Raw genomic sequence first — 15,836 nt, 5'->3', positions numbered from 1 at the left:
GGCACTGGTGAGGCTGCACCTTGAATCCTGTGTTCAGTTCTGGGCTCCTCACTACAAGAGGTGAGTGGAGTGGGTCCAGAGAATGGCAGCAAAGCTGGGGAAGGGTCTGGAGCACAGGTGTGGTGAGGAACAGCTGAGGGAACTGGGGGGTTCAGTCTGGAGAAGGTTCAGAGAGGACCTTGTCGCTCTCTACAACTGAAAGGAGGTTGCAGTGAGGTGGGGTCGGTCTCTTCTTCCATGTAACAAGTGATAAGACAAGAGGAAATGGCCTCAGGCTGTGCCAGGGGAGGTTTAGATTGGATATTAGGAAACATTTCTTCACAGAGAGGGTGCTCAGGCATTGGAACAGGCTGCCAAAGGCAGTGGTGGAGTCACCGTCCCTGGCAGTGTTTGAAAAACTGTGTAGATGAGGCCCTCAGTGACATGGTTTGGTGGTGGGCTTGGCAGTGCTGGGGTGATGGCTGGACTCGATGATCTTAAAGGTCTTTTCCAGCCCAACTGATTCTATGATTCTATTAAATGGAGTAGGAAAATGAAAGTGAAAATGCAATTATGTGATTAAAAAGGAAAAAGAGCTAGTGGTATTTTTTGTGATGACACAATCATGAGGGTCATCAAGAGGTGTAATACAGATGACATAGCCAAAAAGCAGGAGCTGGGGGAAGCTGACCCTCTTGTAAAACCACTGTATCCATGCTTCTGGTTGTCTTCCCAACACCTAAGAACTTCAGGAAGGCGCAGTCCGTTACAAAGCCTTGCTCAGGAGACTGCTGAATTTCATCCAGGATTTCAGGCTTTATTTCAGCGTGATCCGCGGCCAATCTACAGACAGGATAAAGCTGTTGCTAGCCAGCGGCACTCGAGGAGCCACCGGCACCTCCACACCCCGTCCCCTCAGGGCCTGGGCACCCCCCTCAGCCGGCGGCCGGCTCAGGGGAGGCGAGGGCAGGCTTCGCCCGCTCCTCCTCCGAGCGGGGCTTTATTCGCCCTTGACAGCCAGTCTGGCCGCCTCACTCTCACACCCCTATCGCTCCCTTCCCCTCTCCTCCCTCCGCCGGCCCCGGCTCCCCTCGCAGGCCACGGTGACAGGCGCGGAGGAACCGGGAGTAGCGGGGGGGGGGGGGCGTAAGGCTGAGGCGGATAGCGGGGGGGGGGGCGCGGATGAGGGTGAGGAGCGCGCGTGCCCTCGCTGCCTCCCCGCCCAGCCAATCGCGCGCGGCCATGGCGGGAGGTGTGTGCCACGACCTCACTTCCGGTACCTGTCACCCCGCCGCCGGCAGTCAGTCAGTCAGTCAGTCAGCCGCCGGACCCGGGTACTTCTGCACGCCCCCCCCCCCACCTCTTCCCCCGTTACCGACCCCCGCCCGCCGCGCTGACAGCGCCAGGGCCTGAGGCTGGCGGCGAGGAGGTGCTGGCGCGGTTGGGCAGGCGTTGGGCGCGCTTGTGCTGTAACGCGCGGTATTGCCTTAGCGGTACCCCCTTGTCAGCCGCCCCCTGCGGTGCAGGGACTGCCTGTGGCCCGGCTGGGGCTCCGGCGGCCTAGAGGGGCCCGGGGGGCGGTGGGAGAGCGGCTGGGTGACCTCCCTCTTCGGTAACACGGTGGCGGGTTTGGCGATGACCTCTCCTTTATTCTCCTCCCCCTCCCTTCTTTGGCTTTTATTTTATCGTGTATTTAGTTAAGCTCGCCGCCGCGTTTTGAAAGCTCTGGGGAAGCCCGCCGGTGGCAAAGGCCAGGAGCAGGAGTTAGCTTGGCCTGGGGAGATGCTTTAGCTGCTGCCGCGCTCGGGCTCCGCGCCAGCTGCATGCCGTGCGAGGACCGCGGTGGGCGGTAGCCCAGGCTCACCGGGGCCAAAGGACGGGTGGGAGCCGGCCCTGGTGCAGGCTGGCGTTTGTAGGTAAAGAACGATCTCGGGAACTTGGTGGGGAAACTTCAGTGTACCGAGGGGTGGAGAAGACAACGTCCTGTCATATAAGGTGCTGTTTTGGAACTGTCATGTCTCTTAAGTGCAGGACGTTTGAATTGTCCTTAGCTGGTTTGAGAAACGAACTTGGGCACCAGGCAAGAATACGTGCTTGCAGGTTATATCTATTGGCTTGGCTTGATCAGGCGGGTTGTGCTTTCGCCAGTTGGTCAGAGGGGAGTCCTGTATCCTTGGAGGGAGGAGTGGGTTTGTGGGAGCTCCCCCTGTATTTGCTTTTGTAGTTTAATGAGAAAAACCTGCTCTTGATTATCCCTACGGGGCTGTCCAGTTGTCTTCTGAAAAGCAAGTGAGAAAAGGTAGCATTCAAAAAGTAATGGAAAAGAGTGCTAAAAGGAATTGCCTTATACTTAAGATTAGCACAGCCTCACTGACATGAGTAGCTGTTCCTAAGTTCTCTCATGGAAAAAGCATGAGTGTAAGATTTGTCAGACAGGATTATCCGGAATAATGATGTTTGGCAGTTTGGTGGCATTGGATGTTAGTAGTACTGCACAAATAAAAACATTGCATAAGTTTTGTTGGGAATGAAAGGTTCAATCAAACTGTACTTGTATTATAGAACACAGATTTTCTTAACGGCATCTAACAGTGGTGACTGGGTTGAAATTTGTGTGGTCTTTCCAGGTAGCAAAATTGATAGGCTATAAAAAGTGTTTATGAATTTTAAATCACTGACTTAAGACTGAGGCTACCTGGTCTCATGCTGAAACTGACGGCAGTTGTGGTTCATGTGATGTGGTCACAAGTCTACCCAAAGCTAAACCAGTATCATAACCTTTGTTATTTGGCATGAGCTATCAAGCAGCCATTGGCTCTTAGTTACTTTTGGTGGCAACTTTCTTGATTTTAAGTAGTGTGATGTAGTGCTTCAGAAGGATGAGAGTATGCGCAGTCCTTATCAGAGGTTTGTAGAACTGCACAGCCAGCACGCTCCCTTTCCTTTCCCATGTTTGGAAGGAACACTTGGCATAGTCCAAAAAAAAAAAGAGTTCTTATCAATCTGCTGATGCCTTATATTGACTGTCATCCTCTACAGTCAGGTGGCATGGGAGTTTTGGCTGCCTATTACAAACCTGTACATCCTGAAAACCTTGTGGTTATCTCATTTGCTTTTCAGTAGTTCTTTAATATCTTCATTTTCTATTCATGCCCCTCAATACTGTAGTCTTCTTAAAGTGCATTATGATTTTTTAACCCTTAGAAAGGGTTGCATTTCAGTTGTGATTTTTGTATCCTTATACCTGTATGTGTGAGTGTTATAAAAATATTAAAGAAGATAATGTTCTACAGAGTAGGATACATGGCCTAGGATGTTCATCTTGTTCTAGAAAATAGATTATAATGCTCACTGTTGATCCAAAGTGGTCAAAGAGGGCAATGTAAATTTTCCTAGTATTTTTTTAGAAGAAGCTCTTACTTCAGTTAGCACTTGTTTTCTCTTTACCTTACTTCAGCTTACCTGCTGAGATTGGAGTTCTGAGTTCTGTTTCTCTTGCATATGACATATTTTTTTGCAAGGGGAAGGAAGAGAACACTATACTTGGCTTGGAAAATAGTTGAATTCATATTTATTATAATTACAAACATTTTCTTACAGGATTTTTGAATTTTAACAAATCTGACAGCTTCATCAAAATCTCTCTAAATCTTATTTGTTTTTAGTGGAGTAGACAGGGGGGTCATTTTAAACAAATCATTATTTATTTTTATAGCAATTTTTTTTTTTGTTTAACAAGTCTTATAAGGTATATAAAAGTAAAATCTCTACATTTGAGGTGTAAATGGTACTTAAAAGGACAATTGCAAAAGAAACCTTGTGGGACATGTATGTGTGCACTTTGAAAACTGTAACTACTCTGACAGTTTATGTAAAGACTTTGACTCTTGTGAGAATAGTCCTTATAATGTAGTAGTTTTGGTAGAGTGGTTTTGAATTTTTCTAGTATGAAAAAAATAGGTCAGAATGATACTGGGATATACCAGTCATATACCATAGTTAGCTAGATGTCAGTGTAGTCCTGCTGTAAAACTAATGTATTAAAAGCGTCAGTCATTTAAAAATAATTTTAGCTCAGGTGAAATGACAGTGACTTTTTTCTGAAAAAGCATAAATATAAAAAAGCATATTACATGTTATCACTATAAAATTAGAATAGTAAGCTTTGGGAAATTTTGTTAATTCTTTATTTTTTATTTATTTATTTTTAAAGAATGTCAGCAGCTTCCTCTTAACGAAAAGCCACTAGTCATCACCAATGTGCACATGAAATGGAAAATGAACAGATCTGGCAAATAACTCCGATTTCACCCTTGCAAGATGTTGCATGACATGGTGAGTACATACATAGACTGGGAGCTATCTTGGGATTGTTTTTGAACACCTGAAGAAGGAAAAACATTGGAGGTAGAATCTCTGTAAAGAGTGATTAATGTATAGTCAACTGATAAGGAAAGAAGTCTGAGCAAGAACTGCCAACAGATAGTTGATAAATGGAAAGTAGTAGCACAATTGGAAGAACAGAGTAAATAAAATTTCCTCATGTTCTGATATCTGTTGCTGTGTTAGACTGCTATGTGAAAGTTGTATAAATGTGTTATTCATCAGAACCCTGAATATTTCAGGAGTGCTCAGCATTTCAGAGGGACAGGTCTGTAAAATTAAATGTTGAAGGACTTTTTATGAAGTAGAATGCTGAGTATTCACCAAGTGAAAAAGTACTTAACCAGTAAAGTTAGGCTCAAAGTCACTGATATCCTCAAATGTAAAATCTCTCAATTTTAAGAAGTGTGATATTTGGCATGTTTTAAAAACATTAAATTGGTACGAGGAGATTGTTATGTGACCAGATTGCATGTGGAATTGAAGTGTTGCCAAATCTGATTCCACTTCCTCATACCAGTTCTCATAGTTTCTGCTTATGAAACAATATTTATTTATAAGTGCACTGCATGTGCCTTTTAAGTATCTAGGATGTCTTTTTAAGTACCTAGGAAATACAATTTCTGTGTCCAGTGGAGGGCTTCTTGTGCACAGGTTGATACAAATTACAATTCATTGGTGTGCTAGTCCTGATTGGTGCCTGAGTTGTTACATGACTGGTTTGTGTGATTGTTTGCTGTGTTTTAAAATGCTGTAAGCATAAGCAGTAGATTTTTATTTTGTTTTACTTTGGAGATTGATAGATGAGAATTACCAAACAGACAGTTTTTGTTCTATGGCACTATATTAACCTAAATTTATTGTTTTATGTTCAAGTTTTCTCATGCCTGTGGAAACACTAACAGTATGATAGAATTGCAAGCATTTGGCAAATTACCTCTCCCTTTCTAGAAATGCTGACATACTGCCATGGTTTTTAAAAAATTGTCAACTTATTCACTTAATCTTTCCAAATAGTAAAATGAACTTGTTAAAAAATGTCTCTTTCTTGAGCCACTGAAGTTGTAAGGTTCTTTGGCATTTGTTTCCAGGCAGCTGAAATACATGTGAAAGCAACTTAGTCCAGTGCTTTCATATCTTGTACTTTTTATCTCATTAGTCAATTTTCAGTTTGTTGCTAAGTGTATAAAAGGAAACCAGAACTGCTGTTCAGTGTGCAAATTAACTGCTGGTTGAGTAACTTCTTACTCAGATAAGTGTATAATATCCTACAGCTGAGAGCAATTGTTGTGAATAGTTTAGAGTTTGATTTATTTTGCATGGAAAAATGATACCACAATCTGTCCTACGTTTATTTAGATTTAACAAAAACGGGGTCATTTGAAACTGTTCTACAGCCTATGATTAAGTATTGGGGGCAGGGCTTACTGCCTTGTTTTATGAACCTATGCATCCAGCAAAGTTACTCTGTCTGAGTAAGTTCTGTTATCTTCATAGAGGCCTGTATTGCCACTACATTTTTTTGTTACAGACATAAGAGTGTAAGATGCCTGTTTTGTTTTGGCTTAAATAATTATTTACTGGAAATGCTTGGTGTAACAATTCACAGAAGAAAACACTGAATTTAAACCAGAATGTGACTATGCAGATGCAAAGATCAACTTTTGTGTATTTTCAAAATCTGTTTGAAAGCGGAGACTTGAATTCCTGATGGTATTTCCTGGCCTCCTGTTAGTGTTACTGCTTCATCAGGAATGTCATGAAGTACATGGCATTGGAGTCATGATGCTGGCTCACATTAAACAAAACAAATCCTTCCTTCATCTTTATTAAACATGGATGGTAAATGTTTCCTGGAGTAGTAAAGCTGAAAAATGCAATATGGAACCATTTGGGTTTGAGGAGGAGGAAGAGGGAGAAGGTGGGTGTTGTGTCAGAAGGACTGCTTTGGTGACTCCTGGATTCATTAGCAGGCAGTGCTTAGCAGTACTCTTTACAATAGGGCTGATGAATGCTGTATTACAATGGTTGAGGAATTCACCCGCTCTGATGTTAAAATAAAATTAATTGCAGCCTGCAGGTTGTAATGAATATTGGTGGCTTGTTGGCAATTTTCAGGGGAAGAATACAAGAACTATTCATTGCTAGCATAAAAATTATGTTTCTGATGGAGGATTCTTGATGGTTAGGAATTCTAAGAATAATTTTAAAAACTAGCCAATGCAGGTATGCACAGAATATTGGTCACTGAAGTTTACTCAGCAGGGTTGGAAATGCTTAAGTGTGGTTTTCAAAACCTTTTTCTTACTCTAGGTAAATATTCGGTTTGCAGTAAGTATGCTGCATTGTGAGGGAGGGTTGAGTGGGGTTTCTATCAGTGTAACATGCTGAATGGATACAGTTTCATTGTAAGAGAGAGCTGTAAGCAGGAGAATGTTCTGTCTGTGGTTATTTCTGACCAGCTGGTTGTTGGAAATTTTACTCTGTGAGCATAAGTAAGACTTATGTTGTTATACTGTATATATGGTATAATGTGTTTATTCATCTTGCACATAGTTGCCAACAGAGAAGAGCACATAAGAAATTAGAACTGCTTTTTTTACCTCTGAAATGAACTTGTGTGTATATATATATATATATAAACATACATAAATGTAATTTCTTTCTTCTAACCCACCTAAGGACACAAGACTGCTATGTGCACTTAAGCAGGCCAGTCTGATTAGAAGCAAGTCAGGTAAAAGCTTAACTGTATATGTAACTAAGAGACAAGCAGCAAGGGATACTGGTTTTGAAAAATGCAGCAGCTGTACATTTTTATGTACTGTGCTTCTACAGAGGTGTAACTATACGTAAATAGGCCAATGTTTTCAAGCAGCTGTCAAATGTTCAACTTGCATATATGTTTTGGGTAACTGATTTTTCTGCCTACTGACCTGCCATAATTCTAACCAAATTTACATGGAGTTGCATTTTCTAAGGATTATAAATCCTGTGGAAACGTAATAGTGATTATCCTTTAAGAATGTAGAATTGTTCAATTTGCAGCTATCATTCTTTTTTTTTCTCTTCTATATAGCACAGAGGTGTATTTGTGTATATGAATGAACACATAAATAGAAAAGAAAAAAAAAAAAGGATATTCCCCTCTCTGTGTTGTTCCTGACAGACCTGCAGATCTAAGGCTTACAGCCAGAGGTGTGGTTATACAGCATGGCCTGATCTGATGTAGCAACTGTTGTTAAAGATCAGCCAGGCTCCTTTATGTTTCTTTCCTTTGCTACCATTCATGTGTTTCTATCCTTCCTCTTTGCTGCCCCTTAGTGAGAGTGAGTCTGTTCAGCGATTTCTAACTATTAATGTTTTTTATCTCTGTTACACTTCTACCAGCTAAATGAGCTGAATTGTTTCACTAAGGCTGTGTCTACACTAGGGAATAAAATATGCCAGGGACTGTTCTCTGGACCTAGAACAAAGTAGCAAGATTGCATGTACCTAATAGTCTTCATCCTGAAAAGGAGTCTGGTCTTATCCAGGTACCAGTGGAGAGCAGTTTGCTGCTCTTCATTTGCTGTCCCCTTAACTGTGCCTGGGCGTTTGTCTGGGAGAGTGCCAAGCTGCTATGGGCCAAAATGGTGTCAGAGAGGATGCCAACAGCATGGCTTGAGCCTGTGCTCTGGCCCTGTTTTATTTACTGTTACAGATGTGGTCAGAGAGGTCAGGCAAGTGAGAGAGCCAGAACAGGCAGGATGGAGCTGTGTGGCTGGAAATAAGGGAGAGGGAAGATGCAGAGCTGACAATGTCAGGGAGTTATAGAAGGGATATCCTTTTGATGTCAGGGAGCTATTACATTACTTAAGCTGGTTTGTCTAACTGTAGCTTAACATAAATTTATTTTGCAACCAACTTTAGTTTAGCTCAGCAGAAGGCTTCAAGTGCTGTGTCCCTATAACTGCTTTATCTCAATCAGCTGAAATACATTACAAAGTGAATTAATACTGGTGTGTGAAAGTACATATATGACTTTTTAAACAAGTTATCTTATCCTGTTTCATTGGACTGCTGTTTTTATTCCACTTTTCTGCAATTCAGGTGCTTCCTTAGTCAAAGCAAGTGGGAAGGAGAAGTGAAGTGGCAGGCAGACAGCAGTGATGATGCTTTTAATATGGGGCTGTTAAACCAGTAAGTAGACGCCCTTCATGTCATTTGAAGGATGAGTAGAGAGGTTAGATATCAGGAAAGTAATTGGTTATATTTTGACATATTTTTAATTGTGCAGGAGTGTGAGGCTTGTGATCTCTATACTGTAGTGAGTGACCTGATTTAGAAATGTGAAGTCATGTGTCCCAAGTATATCCTCTATCTGACGTGTCAGTAGCTTGAAAGTACAAGTACTTGGATGTCCATTTGCCAAATAATGTAGATTCATTGCATTCATACCTGTTGCCAAGACTCCTGTCAGCAGTGCTAATTCAGTGTGAATGTTGCTTTTGTGTGATGAATTTATCACAAAGAAAAACTTTTTAAGGTGGGAATTTCTAATTACCAGAACAAAACTGAAGGTCTTTTTCTTAACAAAAAAAAAAGCCCCACCCCAAACCACCAGCAACAAAAAGAGAATTTTGTTTCACGTTCCAGTCTGGGTGCTCTGAGTTGTGGCATGCCATTAAATCAGTTAGTTTATTTTTAGATAGCTTTATTTATTTATTTATTTATTTATTTATTTAAATGTACTAGCTGAGCAACAAGAGCCTGTAAAAACACTTTGAAGGAATAAGTAAAATTGTGCTACACCAAAAAATGAGTAAACTACACAACTCCAGGTGCTGTTTATAGGAGGCATTAGACTTTGTCTACCAATAGAAGAGTATAAAAGCTAGCCCATTGGGATTGCTGAATTAATTTTCAAAAAGAGAGTTGCAAGGGGAAGGGGCCTAAACTTGTAATATCTTACCTGAGGGTCATTCTCTTCACTAGGATATAAACCCTGTTAAGCTGAATTTAGTTTATCGAATATGACTTGTTATTATGTGTGGGCAAGGAAATAAAGTTTATCAGTGAAATAAAACCACTGCAAATACACAGTGGTGGTGTTCTCTACTAAGAAGGCTAATTCAAGCTTCTTGAATGTCTTCCAGAAACAGATGTAAATTCCACTGTAGCTTTTCAAATAGTGAATAATCACGGTCTGTTGTGTTTGGTGATGAATCATGCAAGGCGTTGCAGATGGTGAGAGGAGTGCAGCTGTGCAGATACTAGAGGGCAGAGATAGAAGACTAGAAGACCTGAGGGGATGAAGGAGGTGATTTGAGGATGGGTTGACATGGCTTATGAAAGAGAAGGGTAAGACAGCTGAAAGAGTATCGAAGCTGAGTATGCCAGGGTAAAGGCAAAACTGAACAGAAATTTGGGGATGTGGAGACTGAAAAGGAGGTACACTTGAGGCAGAAAGATATTTGTTGTTGTTGTTGTTGATTTTTGAAGCAGAAGTTGCAACGTCAGATGCCAAAGTAACTGGACTTTTACCCCAAGCCAGACAGCGATTAGGTGTGGAAGTTTAAGCTGTAAATGAAAGGAGAAAACTATGCGACTTCATGTTCCTTTTAAAGGAATGCTGTTCCTAAGTAGGAGAGCTATTGTAGTAACATACAGATGCAGTGTTGTGGTGAGGAGTTATTTTGATTATTCTGAGCAGGACCTGTGCAATGAGATCAGGGTGGCAAAATCTGTGCTTGGTCAGGTGGAAAGTTGTGCCTAGATGTTTTAAAAAAGGGGGATTGCAAGGTGTAGGTTATGATTGAAGGGCAGGTAGGATTCTAGTGAAACTTCTTAAATCAGTATGCTAAGAAGTCCAGGTCATCTTTCAACTTTTTACATTAAGTAATTTTAATGTAAAATACCTTTTTTCTCCCCCTCCACCCTTTTCAGATTAAAAGTATCGTTACAAAACAATAGCTCTTCATTCAGAAAGAATGTTGCCATCAAGATGTCTGTAAGAACTAGTATTTTTGCCCACAGGTCAGAAATCATCAGCCAAAGTGAATATTTAACCAGTATTTCAAGGGCAGCCAGTTGCTTTTTTCTAAATAAAGTATGTGATTAGGAGAAAAAGTGAGTGACCCTGGAAAACTGTAGAATACTCTGAGTACTGACATGATTTCAGGCACCCATTGTTCTGTTTGTGTGTTCTACAAACCTTAGTAAATATAAAACAAATACTTAAAGTGAACTGAAAAAAGGAAAAGGGGGGGGGGGAAGGAAATGTCCAAATCTGTCTTGGAAGAAATTTATGCTCCAAAACTGCTATTCTGAAAACTGTTCTCAAGATTGTTTTCTCATCTCTCTTAGTCTAGTTCCCTAAGAACATCAGGTATATGCAGTATGTCTGCTGTCCTCTCCAATAACTCCTCCACCAATAACTTTGAACCTGCAGGTCTTTTGAATTTGACAGAAGAGTAGTGGTGTCAAAGGCATTAAAGCTCTTTAATTTTTATGGAAGTTGGTAACTGGGAAGAAGAAAGGAAAACAAGTAATTGACTCTCCTGAGGAAATGATGCAATATGAATTCAACAATTATATGTTCTGTTTGGCCTGTCAATTGCCAATCAGCATAGGAGCAATAGGGAGCCAGTTGCAACATGCAGCTCTGAACCAGCTACAGCATGTTTGCTGTTTGCATAGTAAGTAGTTCAGGGACATTGTGTGGGGAGGGGGAGCTGTAAGTATAATGAGAAGGGGAAGGAACAGGGGGACATGACATGTCAATGTGGGGTGACAGTGCTATGAAAATGTTATGTTCTTGGGAACAAATCAATAAAAATTAAAGTTGCTTTTTTATTTCTTCTCACCAAAGTTGCTCTTTTCCTGGTATTTTAATATCAGTAATAGTAAATACTGATATGAATTCTACCTTTCAGATGTGTGTACTGTCACAACTTAATGCTCTCAAGCTTTTATCATGTTGTTTAAAATCGCAAAATTATGTACAACTTAAAATAATGCTAGTTGGTTTCTGTATAATGTTAAATTATGTGGCTGAAAAATAATAATATATTCATATTATATATAATTTGAATTAGGTTGTATTCAGTTGAAGTACTGATGTCATAGGAGTATTCGTCTTCAAGCAAGGTTGAAATCATACAGGAAGAATAAATCTGCTCTCAGAACAAAAGATTAATTAGTTATATCTTATCCTTCATTTTACTATAAATTTTAACTTAAGACAGGTACTTTTAATTATAACCCAGCAAGGATTCTAGATTGTAAAGAGTATGTTACTACCAGTCCTGCCAATAATTATGCCAAGGGATTATTGGTAATATATAGAAATTGCTATCACACATAAAATCTGTGGATATAAAACAAAGGGGATTTTTATATCCTAGTTTATAAGAACACATTTTAAGTTATCCGTACATGTACATGAACCCTAAAGAGTGTTGAAATACCAGTTTTAGAAAGTGCATCAAAGTCTTTGACTGTTAATAGCAATTGTTTTTTATTTATTTTCATAAATTAGTATGTCTAAAATTTCACTTTTGTTAGTGTGAGTTAAGCTTTGCTTATAGAAGGTATGATGTCTTTCTGAATAGAACAGTCATTAGTCTTGATGGGGTTTTGTTTTGTTTCATTTTTATCAAGCATGTGAGCAAGTAAAGCTTTTGGCTTATAGAGGTTTATGTAACAGCACAACCAGGATGTTTAATGGAAAATGGCCAGTTTTGCCTGGCACTGCCTCTGTATGTATTAGATTATAATTTTAATTGACAATTTTAGTTGCACAGATGTCTTTAATTTGGTACCCTCTGAAGTTTATTTTTACCATATGTAGCGAAAATGTACTCTGCAGGAGACTTAGCAAGGGGCTGATGTTTTATTTACCTCAAAAATTGATTATATTGGAGATAATCACTTAGTCACCACACTAAAATGCAATTTCTATTTGCATCTTACTCTCAGATATCTTTATCTTTCAGCAAATGAAGTCTCTGTAGAGTATCAGGGTATCGTTAGAAAATTGTTGAGAAGCTGCTTTGCATAATCTGAGATGCTGTAATCACGTGTGTAAGGAAACAATTGCAGCATTCCAATTTAGTTTGAAGGATCTGGTTTCCAGTCAGTGGCATGTCAGGACAGATGCGTAGGCTGTTTGTAAATGCTGTACATGTCAGAATCAACTTGGAATTCACCACCCGAAGTTACTTTTACATACTGTTTTTAGGAAAAATTTGGTAATGATTTCGAACATGCACTAGTGCTTGGAGTTCACAAGACATAGTTTTTGTGGTGGTTTTGGTTTATTCCTTTTAAAAAAAGAAAGGAAAAAAAAAAAAAAGGTTTAATTCCAGGGATACCGTGCAACCAGATTTAGCCTCAGCCTGAGCACTGATTTCTGAAGTTGCAGTATCCCGAACTATATCCCTAACTGTTAATCAATTCAAAATCTTCGCTTATATAATAAGCCTGTCAGACGTTTCTACAGTATTGCAAAACGTAGGAAAACCAAATTACTTCTATATAAATAGGTAAGGAGTTTTGGGACACACAGGGAAACTGAGAGAGCTTTGAGTTCATTAGCTGGGTAATGAAAATACAGCAAATACTCAGTTGATACATCTATGTGAACGTGACCTTGGATCTTGGATCAAATAGCAAATACATAAGTGCCATGTTTGTCTGAAGATGACCTTGCATTGGTTCAAATATCAGTCATAAATCAAATCATAGCTTTTAATGTGCATATAAAAACCCCGGCCTCTTAAATGATGCATCAAATTTTCGTTTCACAGTGTCTGTGGTCTTCACCATTCAGCAAACACACAGAGCATCAGTGTGCTAAACGGTGTATTCTTTTAGCTTCACTGTCTAGCTTTATCATGACAAGATATTGTCATGAAGGGTTTAGAATCTGTAAAAGATTGAAGCACAAATTGCCATGGCTGCTGTGATTAGCATGTAAACATTTGAATCTTGCTCAAATATGAAATAATTTGAGTAAATAGAACAGTGACTTGAAGAGATATTGACATCAAAATGCACTGGATAAAACGCAAAACCTGGAGATTCTTTGGAGAGAGGAAAAGGGAGAGTGTGTTGCAAGCATAAAGGTATACAAAACAGTGAAGTGGAGGTTTTATTAGTAACTGGTGAGCTGTAAGTAGTACTTGTGGAACTGTATTTGAACTTGAAAGAGAACACATGTCAGAGAACACAGAGTACTCTGTGACCCTAGTGGTTACTAAGATGTTGCCATGGCTTAGTTTCTTGCAGAAAGAAAATATTACTGTTGTTCTTTTGAATCTCTTGTTAATAAAATATACTTGCTTGAATGATCATGTCTCAAAAATATAGAATATTATTAACATCAATCTGAATATTGTGCTTTACGTGCATTAATAACTAACATAATAAATTGAAAAAAATCCCCTCATACTGTTGTCCAGGCTGATTTTTCTTTTTAATGTCATATTAATAATATAATCTCTATTCTATAGATTAAGCTTGTAATCAATTCTCAACCATGTGTCAGAGCACATTATGTACTATAAAAGTGGAAACAGAGACAAGATAAATAGAAAAGTTACAAATAGCCAGTTTTTCAGGATTTTTAGGCATCTCAACAATAAAAGTTGAAGTGAGAATAAAGAATTTAACACAAAGTTTTCCACTTAAGTCTTTTTTGACAGTGCTTGCTCTAAGAGTCAGGAATCATCTAAACATCAAACTGGAATATAGTTTAGTTTAAAAGATATTATTTGATACAAAATATATTGATACAAATTTGAGTAATACCACGTTTAATGCATCTGATTCCATTCCACTCATGTGGAAGAAAGCAAGCATAACTTCAGATAGATGTAACTCTGAGGTGATAGACTTTTAAGTCTTGTCTCTAGAGCCTGAAGGCAGAGGTCGCAAGATCTTTATGTTGGTTGCTGATGAAGTCAAACCTCTGATGTTAAAGGGGTTAGCAGGCTTAAAGGGAAGCTTCTGATCTCATTATACTGATAACCTAGAGCTGTGGTATTTCTTTACATCTTAAGTTGAGCTCTGTCTGCCTGGAGGTTGACCAGTCTAATGTTTTGGATTATATATGATGAAATATATTTTCTGGTCTAATATAAAATCAGTGTTAAAGTAATGTATTTAAATGTAAAGTGTTCTCAACTGAGTTCCTAGTTACCAAGTTCTTTAGGGGCTTGTTGAGTTTAAAATTTCCCATTAGAAACCCAACTGATGCCAGGATGTTGTTTTATTCTTTACAAGCAGCTGAAATCTGTCTTTAAGCTAGATTCTATTCTCAGCTTGAGCTTCCAGCATTGGAATTATTTATTTATTGGAGTATGTTGTTTTAACTCAGAGTAAATGTCTGTATCTTCCATTTACTGGATTTCTGTGGGAGTTCTACTGCTGGAAGGAAGGATGATGAATTAAGTGTAGGATGTACATTATCTCCCCAACCTATATGACAGTTCCATGGCCCTGTCAAAAGATGCTGCTGCTTAATGTAATAGAGATGCTGTCTGATCTGTAGAGCAGTTTTCAGCCCTCATCAGAGACTTAAGAGGCATGATTGCATTACTTCAGGCAAAGCAAGTGGCTGATTTACAGGGCCAGCCTGTTCATACAATTATGGGAATCTTCAGAGGGGATTAAGGCTGCACATACACATTTATTTGTTAGCCATGCAGCACATGTATCCCTCTCCCCAGCTGCTTATTTCTGCTCCCTCCATTGAGCCAACACAAATATTTGTAAAGCTTTGAAGTGAACTTGATCAGGGAAGCAATCTGATCGGAAAGTACCACTTCTTAAGTTGTAATCGTGGCCTCAGAGATCAGTTGTGGCTCTGGAAAGCCCATTGAGTTCTACTCAACCCAAACATGTGAGGTGCTTGACATGAGATGAATTACTGCTTTTATTTCTGTTTGCTGAAAACTGATTTCTGCTTTGTAATATTTTTTCTCCATTGTTAATTGTGTCTGTTATCTGAAAGTGAGAGGGTATGATATTTGAGATAGATAGTTTAATCACTTCCTGAATAATTTTGTTCTGTCTTGCTATTAGCTATTTCTTAGACAGTAATCTTGGCAAAACAAACAATTTTTAGAACTGTTTGGAGTGTAATGAATGTGTTACATGATTGAAAGAAAACATTGGAAGAAATAGTGATTTTATAATCACAGAGTGGTTTGTCTTGGGAGGGACCTTAAAGCTCATTCGTTTCCAACCCCCCTGCCACAGGCAGGAACACCTTCCACTAGACCAGGTTGCTCAAAGCCCTGTCCAACCTGGCCTTGAACACTTCCACGCATGGGGCAGCCACAGCTTCTCTGGGCAACCAATTCCAGTGTCATGCTCATAATCATGAAGGTACAGAAAGAAGCTGCACAGTTGTAAAGCAGAGATGTTGCATTTAAAAAGAGAATGAGTGGTCCTGTTCAGAGACTTGTATCTTTAATATATTCTAG

At 39.5% G+C, this 15,836-nt stretch overlaps 1 protein-coding gene across 1 annotated transcript in view; it reads left to right on the top strand.

The window, feature by feature from the left end:
- Window positions 1–1,294: 1,294 nt before the first annotated feature.
- PPARA (peroxisome proliferator activated receptor alpha) overlaps window positions 1,295–15,836 on the top strand; it is a 35,659-nt gene continuing 21,117 nt past the window's right edge. The window contains exons 1-2 of the mRNA XM_061358679.1: window positions 1,295–1,313; window positions 4,193–4,314. The gene's annotated coding sequence lies outside the window, so the exon portion shown is untranslated. The remainder of the gene's footprint in view (window positions 1,314–4,192; window positions 4,315–15,836) is intronic.

Source organism: Neopsephotus bourkii, unplaced genomic scaffold (genome assembly GCF_033783945.1).
Source record: "Neopsephotus bourkii isolate Nb327-2 ecotype Australia unplaced genomic scaffold, CSIRO-AGI_Nbou_v1 NB_107, whole genome shotgun sequence".
In the NCBI taxonomy this organism is placed as follows: Eukaryota; Metazoa; Chordata; class Aves; order Psittaciformes; family Psittacidae; genus Neopsephotus; species Neopsephotus bourkii.
The sequence above is the reverse complement of the archived record's forward strand: the minus strand, read 5'-3'. Positions and strand labels throughout refer to the sequence as shown.